Below are 23,663 nucleotides of genomic sequence, written 5' to 3'. Positions count from 1 at the left end.
CAACTGGACCCTTGACTTCCTCACTGGGAAACCAGTCTGTAGGGATCAGAATCAACATCTGCTCCTCGCTGACAAGTCAACACTGGTGCACCTCAAGGATGTGTGCTTAGCCCACTGCTCTAGTCTTTCTACACCTACGACTGTGTGGTTAGGCACAGCTTAAAGACCATCTATAAATGTGCTGACTACACAACTATTGTTGGCATAATTTCAGATGGTGATGAAGAGGTGTACAAGACTGAGATAGATCAGCTGGTTCAATGGTTTTGCCACCTTGCATCTTGGTTAGTAAGACCAAAGAATTGATTGCAGACTTCAGGAAATGGAACTAGAGGAAAGACACACCAATCCTCATTGAGGGATCAGCAGTTGAAAGGGGGAGCAGTTTCAAGTTCCTGGGTGTCAACATCTCTGAAGCCCAAAATACTGATGCAATTACGAAGGATGCACACAATTGCTATGTTTCGTTCGATGTTGAACGAGATTTGAAATGTCACCGAAGACTCTAGCAAATTTCTACAGATGTACCATGGAGAGCATTCTAACTGATTGCATCACCATGTGATATGGTGCGGTGGAGGCTACTACACAGGATCAGAAAAACCTGCAGAAAGTTGTAAACTCAGCCAGTTTTATCATGGGCACTATCCCTCCCAGCATCGAGGGCACCTTCAAAAGGTGATGCCTGAAAAAGGTAGCATTCATTGTTAAGGGCCTTCATCACCCAGGACATGCCCCCTTCTCTTTGCTACCATCAAGGAGATGGTACAGTAGTCTGAAGACACAAACTTAACAATTCAGGAACAGCTTCTTCCCTTCTGCCATCAGATTTCTGAATGGACAATGAATACCACTTCACTGTTTTTTTGCCTCTCTATTTTTGCACTACTTCTAAAATTTAATTTTTTAAGATAAACTTCTTATTGTAATTTAATGTTTTATAATTATGTATTGCAATGTACTGCTGCCGTAAAACAACAAATTTCACAATATATGCCAGTGGTATTAAACCTGGTTCCGATTCTGGCCTCAACTCTTCTTCAGTGCCAGTTCCACAAAAGCCTGAACTCCTCGATCTTTCACCTTTATCTATCTCTACCTCAAATAAACATCCCAGTGAATTGAGATTCACTACCCTCTGAGAGATGTCATTTCTAATGAGCAAACCTCCAGCGTCCCAGTGAACTGAGATTTACTGCCCTCTGAGAGATGTTTTTTCTGAATGCCTCAGTTTTAAATGACTGGCACCTTATTTTGAGGTTGTTACCACTTGTTTGTCATTCTCCAGCTAGTGGAAAGATCTCAACACTTGCTTCATCAAGACTCCCTTATGATTAAAAATATCTGAATAACTTCACCCAGTCTCTAAGAATTCAGAACAAGGATAGTGTACCTCACTAGTGTACCTCCAGCAGATCATATTCCATTACTCCCACCAAATTCAACATGACACAATGTTCCATGCTTCTCCACTGTCAGTATTCCAAATAGTCCATTACTTCATGTCTCCCTGTCTGCCAGCATCTGCAAAGATCTTGTCATACAGTAACATATGAAACCACTGCTCTAAGTCAGAGGAATGCAGTTTGTAGGGCTTGTAATCTACTTTAATGTCACATATTTAACATATCACAAAGTTATTCTGTTCTTTTGCCACAAAGGAACAAGCTTAAAATGTACAAACAACATACTATAAACTCACCAGGGAGAACCATAGGAAGGCATGGTGACATAGAGGTTAGTACCAGTGACCCAAGTTCAATTTCTGCCACTGCCTGTAAGGAGCTTGTACAGTACATTCTCTGCATGGCCTCTGGGTGCTTTGGTTCCCTCCCACAGTCCAAAGATGCACTAACCTACTGATTAGTAGGTTAATTGGTCATTGTAAATTGTCCCATGATTAGGCTGGGTTAAATTGGGAGCTGCTAGGCAGCACAGCTCAAAAGGGCCAATTCTGCACTGTATCTCAATAAATAAATGAAGAATGAATGAATGAATGAATAAACAAACAAACAAACCACAAAGTTATTCTGTTCTTTCGTCACAAAGCAAAGCAACAACCAAAGAAGAGCTTAAAACATACAAACACCATACCATGAATTCACCAGGTAGAACATTTCAGATCCTGCACTGGTTGTCATGATTTACAACGTGCTAAAACAAGAACCGATTCCTTAAGGTTGTTATAGCCGGGAGTGGCAGTGGGGATGCCACAACAAATTAAATGCTCCCAGTGGCATGCTGCCAACACAAGCAGTGCATGCAAGCTTGATTTCAACGTATAAGAGAAGTTTGGATAGGTACATGGATGGTAGGGGTATGGAGGGCTATGGTCCCGGAGCAGGTCGATGGGAGAAGGCAGTTTAAGTGGATTCGGCATGGACTAGATGGGCCGAAAGGCCTGTTTCTGCACTGTACTTTCCTATGACAATATGAGTCTAATCGTTTCTACTGACAGGAGAAGAGACTAAGGCAGGTTCCTTACTCGTTAAAGCCAGTCGCTTCAGGCAGATGGGGCTCATCAGCCATAGTTGGCAGATCAACTAGGAGAAGGAAACTCTGATCTCAAACCACTGCTGACTTGCAGCTATACCCACTCATGGGGAAGGTTTCTGGAGAAAGCCCCCAGGGAAAAATCTGAAGCTGGAGTTCCTAAGGTAGTCCTATGTTGAGTTCAACGCTGACTGGCAATTCTTGTGATGCTGCTGGTGCCAAACTGCATCGGTCTCTGCTGTTGATTTGGGTTCATCAGGTGAATGGAGAGGGGGAACTCGCTACACGGGCAACAGCATCCTCTCCATATCGTACTGCCCTGGCTTGTGTATCCAGACAGCTGGGATGCAACATCCATGGTCGACCCTGACCGACGGAGGCCTCAGCAAGACAAACACCAGAACAATTATTTCAATGTTTCAGCAATTACTCAGTATTCTGTGACTAAGAACAACCAAAAATTGCATCATAAGCATGAGAGAGTCTGCAAATGCTGGAAATCCAGAGCAACACACACAAAATGCTGGAGGAACACAGCAGGTCGGGCAGCATCTATGAAAATGAATAGACAATCAACGTTTCGGGCTGAGACGTTGACCATTTATTCATTTCCATGGATGTTCCCTGACCTGCTGAGTTCCTCCAGCACTTTGTGCGTTGCCAAGAATTTCATCACTTTATTCAATACAAAGCACAGCACAGATTGTTTTGTTAATATACTTTGTTTAGAATATGCTGGTCCACCCTAAGCTAACCGGCATTCCACACAAAGATAAAATATAAAACTTTCAACAAAGTTAAAGACTTTTTGTTTAAAATGCGGTTGTCAAATCCCTAGATTATTTAATTGGATGGCATTCACTTTAAATAACAACTTATGTCCCAAATGGGATATTTGAACGTTACTTTCTTGAAATCACTGCACAACAAATCTAAACATAAAATAACACACACACAAAATGCTGGAGGAACTCAACAGCATCTATGGAAATGAATAAACAGTCGACAGTCAGGGCTGAGACCCTTCTTCAGCACTCTAAACACAGTTTTGATCCCGCGATGGAAGTTAATACCGACCACTACATGTGTTCTTGGCTGTGGCCGACTGCAGGAAACTCACAGCAATCAGACCAGTCCCCAGGGATTGGCGGTTCGCGTTGGGCTCCTGCCCTGTTCAGAATGTCTGTGCATCACTGTCTTCCTCCAGTGAGGTGACACCGTTGCTGTCCGTCGGAGATCACAATCCCTTCCTGCACTGGAGAATCCGGAGTATGCGCGTTGCAGTAGCCGTACTGATTTCAAACGCAGGAGAAGTCTTATAAAAACGGCACACATTGTAAAGATTTGTGCTGCCAGAGGGAAAGAGTCAGCAGCAGCAGCTCGACACGAACTTTCACCGGCAGCCAACACAGCCTTGGGAGCATGCTGTTCCAGCAACACTGCCTGAGCAAGAGCTCCCCAATGCCGCTTTTATCATTGAAAACATGTGTTATCTGGGGCTCTTTGACTATTTTAGGAGATTTCAGAACAAAATGCACAAAGCTCTTTATACAACACCAAACCACTGGGCTGTAAAACCCCTGAAAAATAATTCAACAACTGTTTTTGTTTTAGCTAGCTTGGTCTACCTCAGTTTGAGGGACCATTGTAAAATGCAGAACTTAAAGTGGCATGGTGATGTCGTGGTTAGCGTAACCCTATAGATCGCCAGCAACACGGGCTCAATTCCCGCCACTGCCTGTAAGGAGTTTGCACGTTCTCCCTGTGATCGCGTGGGTTTCCTCCGGGTGCTCCGGTTTCCTCCCACATTCGTTCGGTGTACTGCTTAGTAGGTTAATTGGTCACGTGGATGTATTGAGTAGCATGAGCTCATTGGCCCGGACGATCCTGTTACCGTGATGTATCTACAAATAATTTCTTTTTAAATAAAGAAAATAAGGATATTGTAATTAAACCATATATTATGGATTGGTAACAATACCTACTTGAGTTGTTATCACATTATTCAGTTATTTATGGATGTACAGCCCTTCAAGTTACGCCACCCAGCAAACCCCAATTTAACCCTAGCCTAAACATGGGACAATTTACAATGACCAATTACCTTACCGACCAAACTGTACGAGGAAACCAGAGCACCCAGAGGAAACCCACATAGTCATTCTTTGCCAGGGTCACCTTATGTTCCTATAATCCTGCACCTAACATTACTGTATGTATGTACTATCTGTCTATGTATATAAGCAAATCTTCGTATGCACGGTCACCCTCAATACTTATTTATATATTTGTTAGGATTGGTTTAATATTAATATATATTGTGTTTTTATGCTGCATCAGATCTGGAGTAACAATCATTTCCTTCTCTATTGAAGAATGACAATAAACAATGTTGAATTTTGAAGAGGCCCCAAAACTAGGAGGGGATAAACCATGGACTTCCAATAACAACCATGAGAAACACAAACACGAGGAAATCTGCAGAGGCTGGAAATCCAAAGCAACACACACACACACAAAATGCTGGAGGAGCTCAGCAGGCCAGGCAGCATCTTATGGAAAAGAGTACAGTCGAAGTTTTGGGCCAAGCCCCTTTTTCAAGACTGGAAAAGAAAGGGAGAAGTTAGAGTAAGAAGGTGGGGGTAAGAAGGAAGAAGTACAAGGTAACAGTTGATAGGTGAAACTGGGAAAGAGGGAGGGGTGAAGTAAAGAGTTGGGAGGTTGATTGGTGAAAGAGATAAAGGGCTGGAGAGAAGGGGGAATCTAATAGGAGAGAACAGAAGACCATAGAAGAAAGGGAGGGGGAGGAGCATCAGAGGGAGATGATGGGCAGGTAAGGAGATAAGGTGAGAGCGGGAAACAGGAATGGGGAATGGTGAAGGAGAGCAGGCTACAATTACCAGAAGTTCGAGAAATCGACGTTCATGCCATCAGGTTGGAAGCTACCCAGACCGAATATAAGATGTTGCTCCTCCATCCTGTGTGTGGCCTCACCATGGCAATACAGGAGGTCAAGGACTGACATGTCGGAATGGGAATGGGAAGTAAAATTAAAATGAGTGGCCACCGGGAGAAACATGCATATTTAAGTCCCGGGTAGACAGGGTGGTGAAAAAGGCATTTAGCACACTGGCCTTCATCAATCGGGCACAGTGTTTAGGAGATGGTGTTTAAGTCGCTCGTGAGGCCACGGATGAAGTACATGCTCACCCTGTTATAGAGAAGATATGGTCAAACTGGAAAGACTGCAGAGAGGATTTACGAGTATGTTCTCAGAGCTAGAGAGCCTGAGTTATAGGCGGAGACTGACCAGGCTAGGCCTTTATTCCTTGGAACGCAGGAGAATGAGGGGTGACCTTTTAGAACAGGGCTTCCCATCCTTTTTTATACCATGGACCCCTACCATTAACCGAGGGGCCTGTGCACCTCAGGTTAGGTTCTCAACCTGGGTTGAAAGGTTTATAAAATCACAGTTAAGATGGACAGTAACATTCATTTCCCCAGGGTAGTGGAGTCCAGAACTAGGGGGGCATAGGTTTAGGGTGGGAGGGAAAAGATTTAAAAGAGGTCTGAGGGCTAACTTTATTCACACAGAGGGCTGTGAGCATGTGGAAAGAGATGCCAGAGGAAATGGTTGAGGCAGGTACAACTGTATTTAAGAAGCACTTGGATGGGGACATAGAAAGGTGGGGCTTCGAGGGATTTGGCCTGAATGTAGGAATTAGGACTAGCTGAGTGGGCATCATGGTCCTAACCAATCTAAAACTTTGACAAGTTCTACAGATGCACAGTGGAGTACATCTTCACTGGTTGCATCACAGTCTGGTATGGAAACATCAATGCCCTTGAACGGAAAAGCCTACAAAAAGTAGTGGATGCAGCCCAGCCCATCACAGGAAAATCCCTCCACACTACTGGGCACATCTACAAGGAGTGCTGCCACAAGAAAGCAGCATCCATCATCAAGGACCCCTTATCATCCAGGCCATCATGCTCTCTTCTCGCTCCTGCCATTGGGAAGGAGGTACAGGAGCCAGGTTCAGGAACAGTTATTATCCCTCAACCATGAGGCTCCTGAACCAAAGGGGATAACTTCACTCACCTCAACTCTGGACTGATTCCACAACCTATGGACTTAATTTCAAATATTAGACAACTAATGTTCTCAGTATTATATATTATTTATTATTAATAATAATTTTTTTTCTCAGTTCAAGCTGGTAAAACCTGAGGTACGGGCATAGCCAAGAACACTCATTTCTCAATTGCTAGGAACTTCCGGACTATTCTAGTGGTGTTTATTATTGTGGCTTTCTGCAGATTTACATAAATATTGCTGTGTAGGCCGAATTGTTTAATGCTATTATGCAGTGACTGTGGGATAATACCAGTTGCAGATATTACTATTGGGACAATTATACTTTGTACATGTTCCATAGTCTTTCAATTTCCTCTTTTAAATCAGCATATTTTTGGTGTTTTCACATAGATTTCTGTAAGTTGCGTATGTTTGAAATAGCTATATCTATTAAGTAAATTATTCTTGCTCGTTTATCCTGTATTATTACATTATTATTATTTGTATTTGCAGTTTATCTTTTTCCCATATTGGTTGTTTGTATTTGTTGTGTGTAGTTTTTCATTGATTCTATTGTGTTCTTTGTATCTACAGTGAATGTCTGCAAGAAAATGAATCTCAGAGCTGTGAATGGTGACATATACATCCTTTGAACTTTGAAATAAATCAAAACTTCCTAAAATATTTAAGTTCTTCCAATTTTAAGAGAATTAAAACTTTAAGCAGACCATTACAAAAACTCCTATCACCCACTATACCGTTCCTAAAATTATTTTCTAAAACTCACGCATTCTGAACTACAACTACAAGTGACAAAAATAGTTTCCTAATTGTGTGGTTGAGATCTCGTATTTAAGATGCAATATTTTCTATTATATTCTAACAGAACGAGTACCTATTTGAGAGTATTGATATTCTATGTACAATTGTTTACAATGTGTGTGCTAATAAGCAGCATAAAAAATGCGTTGGGGAAAAATAGTGATTCCAGTGTTGAATCAGGATTTAGACTCCTATTGACCCTTAATAAGTGAATATGCAACGTTCCTCACAGAAAGAAAACTTATTAAACTATTTTCTACAACTTCAGAGAACTGATGGAAAGTTTGTCAACAGATAATTTAAAGCACAAGTCAGTCTCTGGACAAATTTTGATGCTGCACACTAATGCACGTAGATACACATCCGTATATGAATATTTATTTATTTGACATCTTCAAGAAGCGATGCCTCAAAAGGCAGCATCCTTCGTTAAGGATCCTCATCACCCAGCACATGCTCTCTCTCATTGCTGCCATCAGGAAGGAGGTACAGAAGCCTGAAGGCACAACCTTAACGATTCAGGAACAGTTTCTTCCCCTCTGTCATCTGATTTCTGAATGGACATTGAACTCAGGTACACTACTTCACTACTTTTTTATTTCTGTATTTTTTGCATTACTTATTTAACTATTTCTTATATATACTTGTAATTCATGTTTTCTCTATTATTATGTATTGCATTGTACTGCTGCCGCACAGACAACAAATTTTATGACACATGCTGGTGATATTAAAACTAATTCTGACACAGGATGACCAGGCCTTTCCAGCCCAACGAGCCACACCACTCAGCAACTTACTGATTTAACCCAAGCCTAAACCCAGCACGATTTACAATGATCAATGACTTGCTAGCCGGTATATCCTAGCCTAACCACAGATCAATTTACAATGGACAAGTAACCTACAATTGAGCCACTTCTGACACCATTCCTACTCTCCTCTTCCCTCACCTCCACTCACATGGATCCACCTCTCACCTGCTAGCCTCTGACACCATTTCTACTCTCCACACCCCACATCTGGATCCACCTATCACCAGCCAGCACTACCCAGACGAAGGGTCTCAGCCCAAAACATCAACTATTTATTCATTTCCACAGATGCTGCCTGACCTGCTGAGTTCCTCCAGTATTTTGTGTGTGTTGCCCCAAGAGCTGCAGCATCTGCAGAATGCGGAGGGAAACGTTGACTTGACACATTAGTTCTCATTTCTCTCACTGTTCCTGTTGCATAACCTGCGTGTTTCCAACACTTTCTCCTTCATTTCAGCTCAGTGGGTAAATCCAGGGAGTAATTCAGGACAGCGTGCTGAACAATTAACAAGGGAACAGGATGGAGTCGATCTAATCATGAGCAAATAAATGGAATCCGTTTGCATTCTGAAGATGATGGAGTATCTTCCAGTTAAAAGCTGTACAAGGATTAAAGGTTTTTAATTTAAATAAGATAGTCTTCAAAGAATTCATCCCAATAAACTGGGCAGGCCACAGTAGCATAGCGTAACAATTTTACAGCACAGGTAAAGTGGGTTCAGTCCTGCCGCTGTCTATGAGGAGTTTGTATGCTCTCCCCACGACCGTGTGGACTTCCTTCAGGTGGTCTGGTTTCCTCCACACATTCTAAAGATAATACGGGTTAGGGTTAGTAAGTTGTGGGCATGCAATGTTGGCGCCAAAAGCATGGTTACACTTGCAGGCAGCCCCTCAGTACAAGCTTGGACTGTGGTGGTTGTTGACGGAAAGACGCACTTTACTCTATGTTTCGATGTACAGCTGATAAATAAATCTGAATTTAGGAATACCGATGCATTAAGATGATAAAGCTAGGGACCAAGTAGACAGCTCTGGCATGCTATCCAAAAATTGAGGTTATTTAGTAGTGAAATGGGAAAACATTTTGCTACAAAGATTTGCAACACTCCGCTCTAGATAACTTTATAAACACAAGAGGTTCTGCAGATGCTGGAAATCCAGAACAACACACGCAAAATGCTAGAGGAATACAGCAGGTCAGGCAACATCTACGTAAATGAATAGACAGTCTACGTTTCGGGCCGAGACCCTTCATCAGGACTGAGAAGGCAGGGGGAAGATGACAGAATAAAAAGGTGGAGAGAGAGGTAGAACGACTAGCTAGAGATGATAGGTGAAGTCAGGTGGGTGGGAAAGGTAAAGAGCCGGAGAGGAGGGAATCTGATAGGAGAGGAGAGTACACTGTAAGAGAAAGGGAAGGGGAGAGGACTTTTTCACAGTGCTGTATTTGTCAATGTGGAACGGAGACCGAGTTTGTAAATCTGGTGGGAGCAAAGTATGTTGGGAATGGTGAGGGTGGAGCGCTGCAGGAGGGGTGTGGAAAAGGTGGCAGAAAAGGAGTACTAGGGACGGGGGAGAGGGGGCTTGCACTGGTACAGACACACCCAGCACTGAGACACCAGGCAAGGTCATTTGATTCCAAACAACTGGTTTACTGGTAATTACAGAATGTCTCTCTGGTGCTTCCTGCTCCCTCTCCTCTCCCTTCCCCTTTTTCCCTACCATGATTCCCCTCTCCTTGCCCTTTTCCCACTGTCAGCCCACAATAGAGACCCAGATCTGAATCAGGTTTATCATCACTCACATCTGTCATGACTTTTTTTATGTCGGCAGTATAGAGCAATACATAAAATTACCCTTGCTATATATATGTGCCTAAGACTTTTGCAGAGTTCTGTACATCCTTGTTATTAAAGGTATTAGGGAAAATAGAGCAAATGAATAAATAAACTTGGGTACACATCTTGACTGAACCTGAATCCAATGACCTATTTCTCTGTGGTGCTGCGTTCTACCAGCTGTATCTGAGAGGTGGGTCATTGGTTTCAGATGAGTAAAAGAGTCTGATTGGGTTTAAGCCTCACCTTGAGCTCTCAACCCTAAATTCAAATCATCTGCTCCCTGCCATGGGTGGTACGATGTGTGTTGGTTGTCCCGTTTCCCAGTGTGACAACAGCACCAGATTTCAAATGTAGATCCCTACACCTGTCCCTACACCTCCTCTCTTGCCACCATTCAGGGCCCCAAACAGTCCTTCCAGGTGAGGCAACACTTCACTTGCCAATCTGTTGGGGTCATCTATTGCATCCGGTGCTCCCGGTGCGGCCTCCTCTACATCAGTGAAACCCGACGCAGATTGGGGGACCGCTTCGTCGAGCACCTCCACTCCGTCCGCCACAACAGACAGGATCTCCCGGTAGCCACCCACTTCAACTCTGCTTCCCATTCCCATTCCCATTCAGATATGTCCATACATGGCCTCCTCTACTGCCATGATGAGGCTAAACTCAGGTTGGAGGAGCAACACCTCATATACCGTCTAGGTAGTCTCCAGCCCCTTGGTATGAACATATAATTCTCCAACTTCCGGTAATTCCCTCCCCCTCTCTTCGTCTATCCCTATTTCACATCACCTCCCTCATAGTTTCGCCTCCTTCTACTACTGCGCATTGTTCTCCTGCCAATCACCTCCCTGTTTCCCCTCCCCCACCCCTTTGTCTTTCAAATTACTGTTTTTTTCAACTACCAGCATTCTTCAAACCCTCCCCGAAGTTCTTCCTTCAGTCCTGACGAAGGGTTTCGGCTCGAAACGTCGAGTAATCTTTTCAACTGTTGCTGACTGACCTGCTGAGTTCCTCCAGCGCATTGTGAGTGTTCCTTCAAATGTAGATGACTGACTGACTTCAGGACAGTGACCGGGTACTGCATTGACTGAATTCCATCCACAGCAGCTACCAGAGCTCAATCATCACCGCACAGCAAAGCCCTCTTGATTGCAGCCGTGGACAGCACCTAGGCCTCCAATGCTGGGTGCATGTCTTTCATGCCAACTCCACCATGCGTCTTCAATGGCCTCCTCTACTGCCATGATGAGGCCAAACTCAGGTTGGAGGAGCAACACCTCATATTCCACCTGGATAGCCACAGCCTGATGGCATGCACTTCAATTTTTCTGATTTTCTGTAACGTCTCTCCCAACTCTTCCCTTTTCACTTCCCATTCTGGTATGTTTCATCGACGACTGCATTGGTGCTGATTCCTGCAACCATACCGACCTCATCAACTTCATCAATTTGACCTCTGACTTCCACCCTGCCCTCAAATTTATCTGGTTCATTTCCGACCCCTCCCTCCCCTTTCTCGATCTATCTGTGTCTATCTCTGGAGGCAGCTTATTTACTGATGTCTATTATAAACCCATGGACTGTCACAGCTACCTGGACTATACCTGTTCCCACACTGTTACTTCTAAAAATGCCATCCCCATCCCCATCCCACACACATCTGCCCTCACCCATCCTCCTACCACCCCGCCAGCAATAGGGTGCCTCTTGACCTCACGTACCACCCCATCAGCCTCCGCGTCCAGCACAAAATTCTCCGTAACTTCTGCCATCTCTGACGGGGTTCTACCACCACGCACATCTTTCCCTCCCCCAACTTTCTGCTCTCCACAGGGATCGCACACTATGCGACTTGTTTGTCCATTCGTCTCTCCCCACTGATCTCCCTCCTGGGACCTACCCTTGCAAGCGGAATATGTGCTACACCTGTCCGTACACCTTCTCCTTCACTACCATTCAGGGCCCCAAACAGTCCTTCCAGGTGAGGCGACTGTTCACCTGTGAGTCTGTTGGGATCCTGTACAGTATATGGGTGCTCCTGGTGTGGCCTCCTGTATATCAGTGAGACCAACATAGACTGGGAGACTGCTTTGCTGAGCACTTACATTCCATCCAGCAGAATAAGTGGGGTTTCCCCAGTGGCCATCCATTTTAATTCCACTTCCCATTCCTATTCCAACATGTTATTTCATGGCCTCCTCTACTGTTGTGATGAGGCCACACTCAGGTTGGAGGATCAACAGTTTATATTCCTTTTGGGTAGCTTCCAACCTGATGGCATGAACATCCATTTCTCGAACTTCTGGTGATGCCCCCCCATCTTCAATATTCCCCATTCCCATTTCCCTCTCTCACCTTATCTCCTGACCGGCCCATCACCTCCCTCTGGTGCTCCTCCCCCCTTTCTTTCTTCCATGGCCTTTTGTCCTTCCTATCCGATTCCCCCTTCTCCAGCCCTGTATCTTTTTCACAAATTAAGTTACAAGCTCTTTACATCATTGCGCCCCCCCCCCCACCCTCGGTTTCACCTGTCGCCTGTGTTTCATCTTCCCTTCCCACCACCTTCTTACTCTGACTCCTCATCTTTCTTCCTCCAGTTCCTGATGAAGGGTCTTCGACTGTAGATACTGCCTGACCTGCTGAGTTCCTCCAGCATTATGTGTGTGTTGCTTGGATTTCCAGCATCTGCAGATTTTCTTTTGTTCATTGTGGTAAGAAAGTTTGTGTGAAGAGGACGAATTTCAGTGATATACTGTATACATACTCTGATATTTAAAGTATTTTGAAACTTGAATCATTGTCTTGTTTGAATTAATTGCTTTCTGAAAGATCTTACTTGCTTTTACTTCAATCGTAAGATTCTAATTATGAAGATGAAGAATTTGAAGCTGCATTGAAAGGCGTTCAGACTCATTGAGAATGGAATTGAATAAACTCAGCCTTGCTTCATAATGAATTCACTCACGGAACAGTTATATATTGACTCTACTTGTGACAATAAGTCTTTTAGTCAATAATACGTATGAAATGCATGTCTCACAGGTCTGTGAGAATGCAAGACAGCACACAGGGTTGAGAGGACACATGGCCGCCATTGATCTCAACTACAAGAATGCTTGATCTGGCCTCACTAAGGAGGCAGCACATGCTACCCTACACAGAGGGAATTAGCTATAGAATGCATTGGCCTCACCAACCTGGATGTGCCCTCTTCTTGTTGCTACTTTCGGGGAGGAGGTACAGAAGCCTGAAGACTCACAATCAGTGATTCAGGAACAGCTTCTTCCCCTCTGCCATCCGATTTCTGAATGATCCAGGAACACTGCCTTGTTAGCATCACGCAAAGGTGCTGGAAGAACTCTGCAGGTCAGGCAGCATCTATGGAGGGAAATGGACAGTCGGCGTTTAGGGTCGAGATCCTTTGTCTGCATTGTCCATTTCCCTCTACAGATTCTTCTCAACCTGCTAAGTTCCTCTAGTAGAGGAGTTCCTGACGTTTTCTATGTCATGAACCAATACCATAAAGCAAGGGGTTTGTGAACCCCATCTGGGAACTGCTGCTCTACTATTATGTGCATTCTTCCACATTTCCAGCATCTGATTTCCCTGATAACCAATTTCCCCCGGGATCAATAAAGTATGACAATGACTATGACTATGACTATGACTATCTGATGTTTCTTGAGCTCCAACTCATAAACACAGGAGATTCTGCAGATGCTGGGGATTTTGAGCAATGCACATAAAATGCTGGAGGAACTCTGCTGGTCAGGCAGCATCTACGGAGAGGAATGAACAGTCAACATTTTGTGCCGAGATCCTTCATCAGGAATGGTGCAGGGTAATAAACACAAGAGATTCTGCAGATGCTGGAAATCCAGAGCAGCACACACAAAACACTGGAAGAACTTGGCATGTCAGGCAGCAGCTATGAAGGGCAATAGACAGTTAATGTTTCAAGCTGAGCCCCTCCATCAGGGCTGCTACATGGTCTCAACAGGGGAGCACATCTGCCTCCACAATTGCTGAAGTCTTCCAATAGTTTGCTTTATTTTACCAAAATAATTATTTTCTGAACTGAGTTGTTCCCACAATCTATCTACAGACCAATTTCGAGAACACTTCATTTCATATTCTCGATATTTATTGCTTATTTGTTTATTATTATTATAGCGGCGCGGCTTATATAGATGAACTGAACACACTGATGAGGGAGAGGGAGAAGTGGAGAGTCCGTCATCGTGCCCGACGCCGGCCCCCAGGCCTGAGTCGACGTATTAGTGGTGGTAGTAGTAGTATTATTGTTATTGTAGTTTTTCTATTTGCGCAGTTTTTTTGTCTTTTGCGCATTGGTTGCTTCTCCCTCTTGTGTGCGATCTTTCATTCATTCTACTGTGTGTCTTTATATTTACTGTGAACGCCCACAGAAAATGAATCTCAGGGTTGTATATGGTGACATATATGTACTTTGATAATAAATTTACTTTGAACTACACTGAAAGAAAGGAAATTGCACACAAATATCTTCTGTACCTTTTTATAAGTTCAGTTTTGTTCAGTGCCTTGTTCTGATTCATTTTAAATCCTTTGCATTCTCCCCGCCACCACCGCCGCTCTGATTCCAATATTTTGTCTCTGACTGCCTTCGCTCCTTGTCTCCATCTGCTTCCACTGCTAGCTTGTGTTTTTCTTCTATGTCAGTCTCATCTTCCCAACTGCAGACCCCGCACAGTTGGTGCACAGTAGCCTATACTTCCACTGGGTTCTCTGCACAGGCAGCCCCAGAATCAGAATCAAGTTTAATACCACCAGCATACGCCATGACACTTGTTGTCTTTGCAGCAGTGTTACAATGCAATACATAATAATAGAGAAAAAAGTGTGAATCACAGTATGTGTGTGTATGTTTTATTTATATATAAAACATATATATATATATAAACACATATATATATGTTAAATTAAATCAGTAGTGGAAAGAATAGAAATAAAAAAGTAGTGAGGTAGTGTTCATAGGTTCAACGTCCATTCAGAAATCAGATAATCAGATGGCAGAGGGGAAGAAACTGTTCCTGAATCATTGAATGTGTTCCTTCAGGTTCTAGGCTCCAGGAAGTCCATCCTGATGGTAACAATAAGAACAGGACCAAGTAGCCTAGTCCTGCGCCTACGTCTTATGGTTTTCCTGTGATTACCAATAGTCACACAAAAAGCTGGAGGAGCTCAGCAGCTCAGGCAGCATCTATGGAAATGAATAGACAGTTGACGTTTCCGGCCAAGACACTTCTTCAGGATTGAGTGAAGGAAAGACTCTTGAAAATGCCAAATTACCAAAATGCACTGATCAGTAGAGGATTACTGACCATTAGTTTGAACAACAGCTACTCAGGGTTCAGCATGTCTTGGACATGAAGTCAAAGAATGTACAGTACAGAAACAGGCCTTTCTGCCTATTCGATCCATGCTTACCTTTGTGCTCATCTGCACTGATCCCATTTGCTTGCACAGTGTCCATACCTTTCCACACCTGGCCTATTTAAGTCTAAATTCTCTTACATGTTGCGATTGTATCCGTTTCTACTTCTTCTTCTAATAGCACTTTCTAGATATCAACCATCCTCTGTGCCTTCTCCTCAAATCTCCTTCCTCTCACCTTAAACTTACACCATCTCATTTTTGTTAATCCTATCGTGCCTCACTGATCTACCTGTGCCTTATAAACTCATACACCTCTGTCAGATCAGCCTTCAGCCTCTTTCACTCCAGGGAAAATTAGTAACAATTTATTCTGCATTTGGTTGTTGCTTTCCTCTTATTCAAGAACCAGATGGTTGAGGGGCAGTAAATGTTCTTGAAGCATATGGTTGTCACTTTTCCCTTGCACCGTCCCTCAATGTACCGATGTGATGAAATAATCTGTACGGTTTGCATGCAAAACCAAGTTTTGCCAAAGACACGAGCAAATTTCTACAGATGTGTGCTGGAGAGCATTTTGACTGGTTGCATCACTGGCTGGTATGGAGGTTCCAATGCATAGGATTCAGAGGGTTGAAAACTTAGCCAGCTCCATCACAGGCACAACTCTTCCCACCATCGAGGATATCTTCAACAGATGGTGCCTCAAGAAGGAAGCATCCATCATTAAGCACCCTCACCAAGGACCCAATCCTCTTGTCATTGCTATCATCAGTAATGTGTTACAGGAGCCTGAAACTCACAAACGATTTAGAAACAGCTTCTTCCCCTCTACCATCAGATTTGTGAACAGTGCATAAATGTAATCTCACTATTCCATTTACACATTGAGTATTTATTTTTTATAACTAATAGTAATTTCTATGCCTTGCACTGTACTGCTGCTGCAAAACAACAAATTTCAAAACATATGCACGAGAAAGACTGCAGACGCTGGAAATCCAGAACAATACACACAACATGCCAGAAGAACTCAGCAGGCCAGAGGCATCAAAGGAAATGAATAAACAGTAGATGTTTCAGGAAAAGACCCTTCTTCATGACTGAGAAGGAAGGGGTAAATTGCCAGAATAAAAAGGTGGGAGGAGGGGAAAAAGGCTAGCTGGAAGGTGATAGGTGAAGCCAGGTGGGTAGGAATGGAAAAGGGCTGGAAAAGAAGGAATCTGATAGGAGAGGAGAGGGGACCATAGGAGAAAGAGGAGGAAGAAGGGACCTGGGGGGGGAGGGGGTGATAGGCAAGTGAGAAGAGGTAAGAGACCAGAATGAGATAGAGAAGAAGGGGGGAGGGGTGGGAATTATTTTTTTTAACTGGAAGAAGAAATCAATATTCATGTCATCAGATTGGAGGCTACCCAGACAGAACATAAGATGTTGCTCCTCCATCCTGACGGTGGCCTCATCTTCACACAAGAGGAGGACATGGACTGACATGTCAGAACGGGAATGAGAATGGGAATTAAAATCTTTGGCCACCAGGAAGTCCCACTTACATATGTCAGTGATCATAAACCTGATACTGACGGTATTTATAGATGCTTTGTTTCTTTTTGCTGTTAATCTTTTTGAAGTTATATTACTTAAATTTGTTTAAGTAGCTGTAAAATATCTCTGACAATCTGTCCGAGTGTTATGGATGGCAGTGAGCTGTCCAAAGCTGTTGAAAAGCTCCAGTGAAGGACCCTGAGATCTACTACCTATGTCCTCGTCACTGCTCGAGTTTGTCTGACTTGGCCAGATAACTGTCTGATGAGAATGATAGCCTGCTCCAGGAATTGTCAGCACAGGTGGGTGACAAGTCTGGTAGGTATGACAACTGAGCCCCATATCTCCAAGTGGGCTCATTCAAGGAGGTAAACTTGAAGCTCCTGATAACCTGTGTGCATTATGATTGATTCAAACCAAAATGCCTGGTAAAGATTTCGTACTTTCTGAAAAAAAATAAACCATTGGCGATTTGAATTTCTTGCTGAACACCCACAAAACTTGCTGTTTTATTTTTTAGTAAACCACTGAGTCATAGACTGGATCCTCTACATAGAATAAATAAACAGGGCCCTAGAGGAGTTCAAGCGTCCCAAGTAACTGCAATGTTTGCTTTATAAAATTGACTTAATTCTCAATTCAAACAATCTTGTTACAGCAAAACCTTTGATCCAACAACAGACTGCTGTGGTGATAGAATCTCACTATGAACTGGATTCCAGTGCGGAACATCAGCCTCTCACACAGACCAATGCAAAATAAACACTCAGTGGAAAGGGTAGTCCTCCATTTCAGTGTTTTCAGTTTGAATACACAATTCTCTGAAACACAGAACTCTTCGATACTTCACACATTACGCTGCTAAATTCCACAAACTGTTCTGTAACATAGCCCAGTTGGGTTCACCAAATCTATTCAGCTAATGGGTTGCAGATATGGGCAGAGAAATGGTAGATGTAGTTTAACCCAGCCAAACACAAAGCATTGCACCTTGTAGGTAAAATCCGAAGACCACAAGACATAGGAGCAGAATTAGCCCTTTGACCCATGACTCGGCCACCATAGCTGTCTGTAGCAATGAGTTCTACACTCTGGCTAAAGAAATTTCTCCTCATCTCTGTGCTGAATGGATGTCCCTCTATTCTGAGGCTGTGCTCTCTGGCCCTAGAATACCCTTCAACAGGTACAACCATTAGTACTCAGCCAGGTACCCCACCTGGGCCTGTTGCTTTCCGTGGGTTCACCTTCCTGAAGGATGCTCTCATGTCGGCCTCAGACATTGAAATCACAGGGTCTTCAAGGGGTTTGTGAGTTCGTGAAGGTTCCTCCAAGTTTCAATGGTCAAAGGCATAGAAGGTATTGAGCTCATCTGGAAGCAAAACCTTGTTTGCACCTATGTCGCTTGGCTTTCACACAAGGCTTCACTTCCAGATGAAGGGAGAGAGGATAAAATTACTGAGGTAGGGTAAAACATTTTGAATTGATTCATTTTTCAGGATCTGCCCATGGGTGACAGCTGAGTGGCTTGTTAGATCATTTCAGAAGGCATTTTCTTTCTACAGTAAACCACGGGCAAGCTTTCTGGAGTCACATGGTGACTTCTTTCCTTCATGGGATTTGAACCATTGTCTCTGCATTATATAGGCATCCGTTAGTCTCGTGAGACCATGGATTTGCAACTTGGAAGGTTTCCAGGGTGCAGGCCTGGGCAAGGTTGTATGGAAGACCAGCAGTTGCCCATGCTGCAAGTCTCCCCTCTCCACGCCACCGATGTTGTCCAAGGGAAGGGCATTAGGACCCATACAGCTTGGCACCAGTGTCATCGCAGAGCAATGTGTGGTTAAGTGTCTTGCTCAAGGACACAACATGCTGCCTCAGCCGAGGCTCGAACTAGCGACCTTCAGATCACTAGACGAACGCCTTAACCACTTTGCCACGCGCCAACACAAGTCTCTGCATTACAAGTTAGATAAACTTAACCACTGTACTTCCATCCTACTCATGGACGAAGGAAGTTAAATCAAAGGTATGAATTGGCAGAGAATACTGGAGTACGGAACTTGTACAGGTAGAAAGGATTGGTTCATAGCTGTCAACGTCTCAGAGGATTGACCCTGGGTTCAACACATTGATGCCATTAGGAAGAAGGCAAGCCACTGGCTTTACTTCATTAGAAGTTTGAGGAGTTTGGTATGTCACCAAAGACTTGCAATCTTCTACAGATGTACGATGGAGGGCATTCTGACTGGTTGCATCACAGCCTGATATGGAAGCTCCAATGTGCAGGATTACAACAAGAGGCTCCAGAGGTTTGTAGATCCATCTATCTCCATCACAGGCACAACCCTCTACTTCCTTGAGACACCACCTCTTGAAGATGTCCCATTTTCAAGAAGTGTTGTCTCAAGAAGGTGGCATCCATCATTAAAAACGCTATCTGTGAATGTCCTCTGCTCATTACTATCATCAGGAAGGAGGTAAAGAACGTTGAAGACCCACACTCAATGTTTTAGGAAGACCTTTCTCCCCTCTGTCATCAGTTTCTAAAAGGTCCACGTAACTTTTTATGTTTTGCACTGTAGTGCTGCCACAAAACAACAAATTTCATCGTATACGTCAATGATAATAAACCTAAAATAGGCATCATGGTTGGCACAGACATTATCCTGTGAGGCTGTTTCTGTGCTGGACTGTTCTGTGTTCACCAGTTAATTCACTAGGGCACCAGGTGAACCAGTGTTTGAGGTGATTTTTGTGCAGTAAAATCAAATTGACAGAAGAGGCTACACACAGGTCGGGGCGAGAGATTTAAAGAGGGGCACTTGTGGGCTTTCGGCTTTTTTCAGCGGCCCAATCAAATTGCAATTCATTGGCACAGACAAGTAAAAATAAGGCAGAGACAAGAAGAGTGGCCATTGTTGGAGTAGACCAGTGTTGGATTGGGGAGGCTTTGGGCGATATAAGTTTCTTCATCTTTATTCTTCGTCTGTTAGTGCAGTGAGCACAGCTCCATGTTGTATTTTTTGTTTGGTTGCATTTTTGTACAATTAGATGACAATAAATGTGAACTTGAACAAAACCAGTTAGTTAAACCTCCGCTACTCTCCATTCATGGTCAAAACCTAACACTTTTAAAAGTAACCCAAGCTAATGAACAGGAAAAAAAATATCTCATATGAGAGCAGAGACTAGAGGAAATTGAACTGCTGAGATACCTGAATGATAATGTTACATGTTTAAAGTTACTCCAGCAGCCCAAGGGACAGTCTCATTTACAGGCACAGAAGCAGTCAGTATGAGCTTTGGTACAGCTCAGAACTAAATTTATTTTAACCTGGAAGATCTTCACTGCTTTGGGACCAATAACTGACACCATGCGTAGTCTGTTAGTGGGTACTGTCAGTCTTGGTAGATTATTGCTTACTGATGCCAAGTATTCTCTAACGTTATTCCATTGGTTATGGGCTCTTCCACCAACCCTGCAAATTCACTTCATTCCCTCCTTTCCTGACGACACCAACTCTTTTCTCAAACACTGCTTCTCACCCTCTGACCTTCAGTCTGGTTCACAGTGCCTGGCCTCGTATGGGAACATCAATGCCTTTGAATGGGAAATCCTATGAAAAGTAGTGGATTTGGCCCAATACATCATGGGAAAAGCCCTCCCAACCACATCTACATAAAACACTGTCGTAGGAAAGCTGCATCTATCACCACCTAGACCATATTCTTTTCTTTCTGCTGCCATCAGGCAGAAGGTATAAGTGCCTCAGGACTTGGACCACCAGGTTCAAGAACAGTTACTACCCCTCAATCAGCAGGCTCTTGAACAAAAGAGGATAATTACACTCATCTATTGAGATGTTCCCACAAGCAATGATCTCACTTTCAGGACTCTTTATCTTGTTATTTCATGCTCTCGTTATTTATTGCTTGTATATATCTGCACTTGCACAGCTTGTTGTCTTCTGCGCTCTTGTTCTTTCATTGATCCTGTTCATTGACTCTATAGACTTGATGAGTATGCCCGCAGGAAACAGAATCTCAGGCTTCTATGTGGTGACATGTATGTACCCTGATAATAAAGTTTACTTTCAACTTTGAACATTGAGGATGGGCAGAGTAGCAAGAAGTGACAGAGTGAGACTGTAAAGATGGACCCTGTCCTAAACTGGTAAGTATGAACATCTCCAAGGAGGAAACAATGATCACCAGGAATGGGATAAAGTGACAATCCCATCTCATGGATATCTCTCCTTACCCCTACCAATTTTCTTTGGCACCAGGACACTCACTCTTGGCTGAGATCAGCAAACTCAGTGGTGAGTTGAGAAATGATGTCTCAACAAGCCAGTTACTGAAGTCTTGATCATTTGACTGTTCTTGCATTTTCCTATCATTCTGTTATATATACTTTAAGAACACCTTCTTACTAGTTTTGTAAATTTAAGAGTGGAATATTTCTACAAAACAAAATGGGAATTGAAACAGGAAGTTTACAAAGCAACACACACAAGATGCTGGAGGAACTCAGCAGGTCAGGCAGCATCTATGGAAATGGATAAACAGTCAACGTTTCAGGTTGAGACCCTTCTTCAGCATTGGAAAGGAAGGGGGAAGAATCCAAAATAAAAAGGTGGGGAAGAGGAAGGAAGATAGCTAGTAGGTGATAGGTGAAACCAGGTAGATGACAAAGATAAAGGCCCAGAGAGGAAAGAATCTGATAGGAGAAGGGAATGGACCATAGGAGAAAGGGAAGGAGGTGATAGGCAGCTGAGATGAAGTAAGAGGCCACAGTGAGGAATAGATGAGGGGATGGAGAGAGAATTTTTTTTTACCGGAAGGAGAAATTAATACTGTATTCATGCCATCAGGTTGGAGGCTACCCAGCCGGAATAAAAGTTGTTGCTCCTTCACCCTGAGGGTGGCCTGATCTTGGCACAAGTGGAGGAGACGGACTGACATGTGGAATGGGGATAGGAATGGCAATTAAAATGTTTAGCCACTCGGAAGGAAGATTACATCCTAAACATGGCCTAACATATCTATAACAACTCTGGAGTGTAGGAAAATGAGGGGAGATTTGATAGAGGCACACAAAAGTTATGAAGGGTAGTGATAGGGGAAATGCAAACGGGCTTTTTCCACAGGGGTTGAGTGAGACTAGAACTAGGGGCCATGGGTTAAGGGTGAAAGGTGAAATGTTTAAGAGGACATGAAGGGAATCTTCCTCACTCATGAGCTGCCAGCCAAAGTGATGCATGTGTGTTTGATTGCAACACCTAAGACAATTTTGGAAGAGTACATGGATGGGCAGGGTATGGGGGCAACGGTCCAGGTGCCGATCAACAGGACAAGGCAGAATAACAGTTCGGCATGGACTACATGGCCCAAAAGGTCTGTTTCTGTGCTGTAGCTCTCTGTGGTTCTATAACCAATGCATTGAGATTAGCCTTTGGATGCAGAAGCCAATGGAATAGCAGCTGGAGAAGTGAGAGTTAGATCAGTTAGCAGTTCCCAGTTTCTCCACTTGCATCTGCAATCTGCACTTTACACAGGTGCATATATTTACACTCTCGGAACCAGCAGGGGTGTGATGCTCCATTGCAGTATGCTAGTTAAAACAACAGGAATTGGAATTTCCAATAATAAACCAATTCCAATTTCCAAGGAGCTTCCCAAACTCATTGTAGTTGTAGGAGCCACATATCTGTTCTCTATTGGCTTTGTATTCTGCGTTGTACATTTATTACGGTAACGAGTCACATTAGCGGGGAGCATGGTAAAGCCGAAAGGAGTAAGTTACATATTCTTGCTTATTTTGTGGCAGTTTGCAGCTTGGGACTGGCGGAGGTCATATCTTGGCTGACTGCTGAGATAGCATTCAATATTGCTTCAAGACTACGTTTGCTAATTATTAATAAAGAATCCGACTCAGAGCATGAAGGGATACGGGGAGAAGGCAGGAGACTGGGGCTGAGAGGATAAATGGATCAGCCACGATGAAATGGCAGAGCAGGCTCGATGGTCCGAATGGTCTAATTCTGATCCTGTATCTTACGGCCTTATGGATACGTTAATTCTGTGATCTGTTTTATTAACTACTTCCCATTCTAAGGATAAAAGGACCTCTTTAATCCAACATTTTGATCTTCCTTTACCATGTGCTCATAATTTTATACAGAACTTCAAGAACAAGCTGGAAACTCTCATCTCCCATTGATCTAACTTCAGTCACACCCTCCAATCTCAGATCAACCAGTCGTCATTCTCAGTATGAATAAAAACCATTCACAACAGGGAAAGGCCCCACAACCTTCAAACCATCCACAGGGGTTTCAGCAAATATTAGTTGGTCCCATTCCCATTCCGACATGTCGGTCCCTGGCCTCCTCTTGTGCCAAGATGAGATCACCCTCAGAGTGGAGGAGCAATACCTTACATTCTGTCTGGGTAGCCCCCAACCTGATGGCATGAACATTAATTTCTCCTTCCGGTAAACAAATTCACTCCCTCTCACCCTTTTTCTATTCCCCACTCTCACCTTTTATGTTTCATCTGCCTATTACTTCTCCCTGGATCCTTTCCCCCTTTCTCCTATGGTCCACTCTCCAATCCTATCCCAGCCCTTGACTCTTCCTACCCACCTGGCTT

The 23,663-nt window shown here is 43.6% G+C and overlaps 1 protein-coding gene across 9 annotated transcripts in view; it reads right to left on the bottom strand.

Moving 5' to 3' along the window:
* The window catches only part of ahdc1 (AT hook, DNA binding motif, containing 1), a 302,888-nt gene that overhangs the window by 96,068 nt on the left and 183,157 nt on the right, over nt 1-23,663 (bottom strand). For 2 of the 9 annotated variants that reach the window (XM_072246558.1, XM_072246561.1), the window contains exon 1: nt 3,571-3,808. The exons of 3 other annotated variants lie outside the window; for them this stretch is intronic. The gene's annotated coding sequence lies outside the window, so the exon portion shown is untranslated. Of the gene's footprint in view, nt 1-3,570; nt 3,809-13,249; nt 13,301-23,663 lie in introns of those variants that run through there. 4 more of the 9 variants (XM_072246567.1, XM_072246568.1, XM_072246564.1 and 1 more) reach the window with 3 other exon arrangements.

This window comes from Mobula birostris, chromosome 29 (assembly GCF_030028105.1).
Source record: "Mobula birostris isolate sMobBir1 chromosome 29, sMobBir1.hap1, whole genome shotgun sequence".
NCBI classification, from domain to species: domain Eukaryota; kingdom Metazoa; phylum Chordata; class Chondrichthyes; order Myliobatiformes; family Myliobatidae; genus Mobula; species Mobula birostris.
Note: the sequence above shows the minus strand (reverse complement) of the source record. Positions and strands in the feature narration are given on the sequence as shown.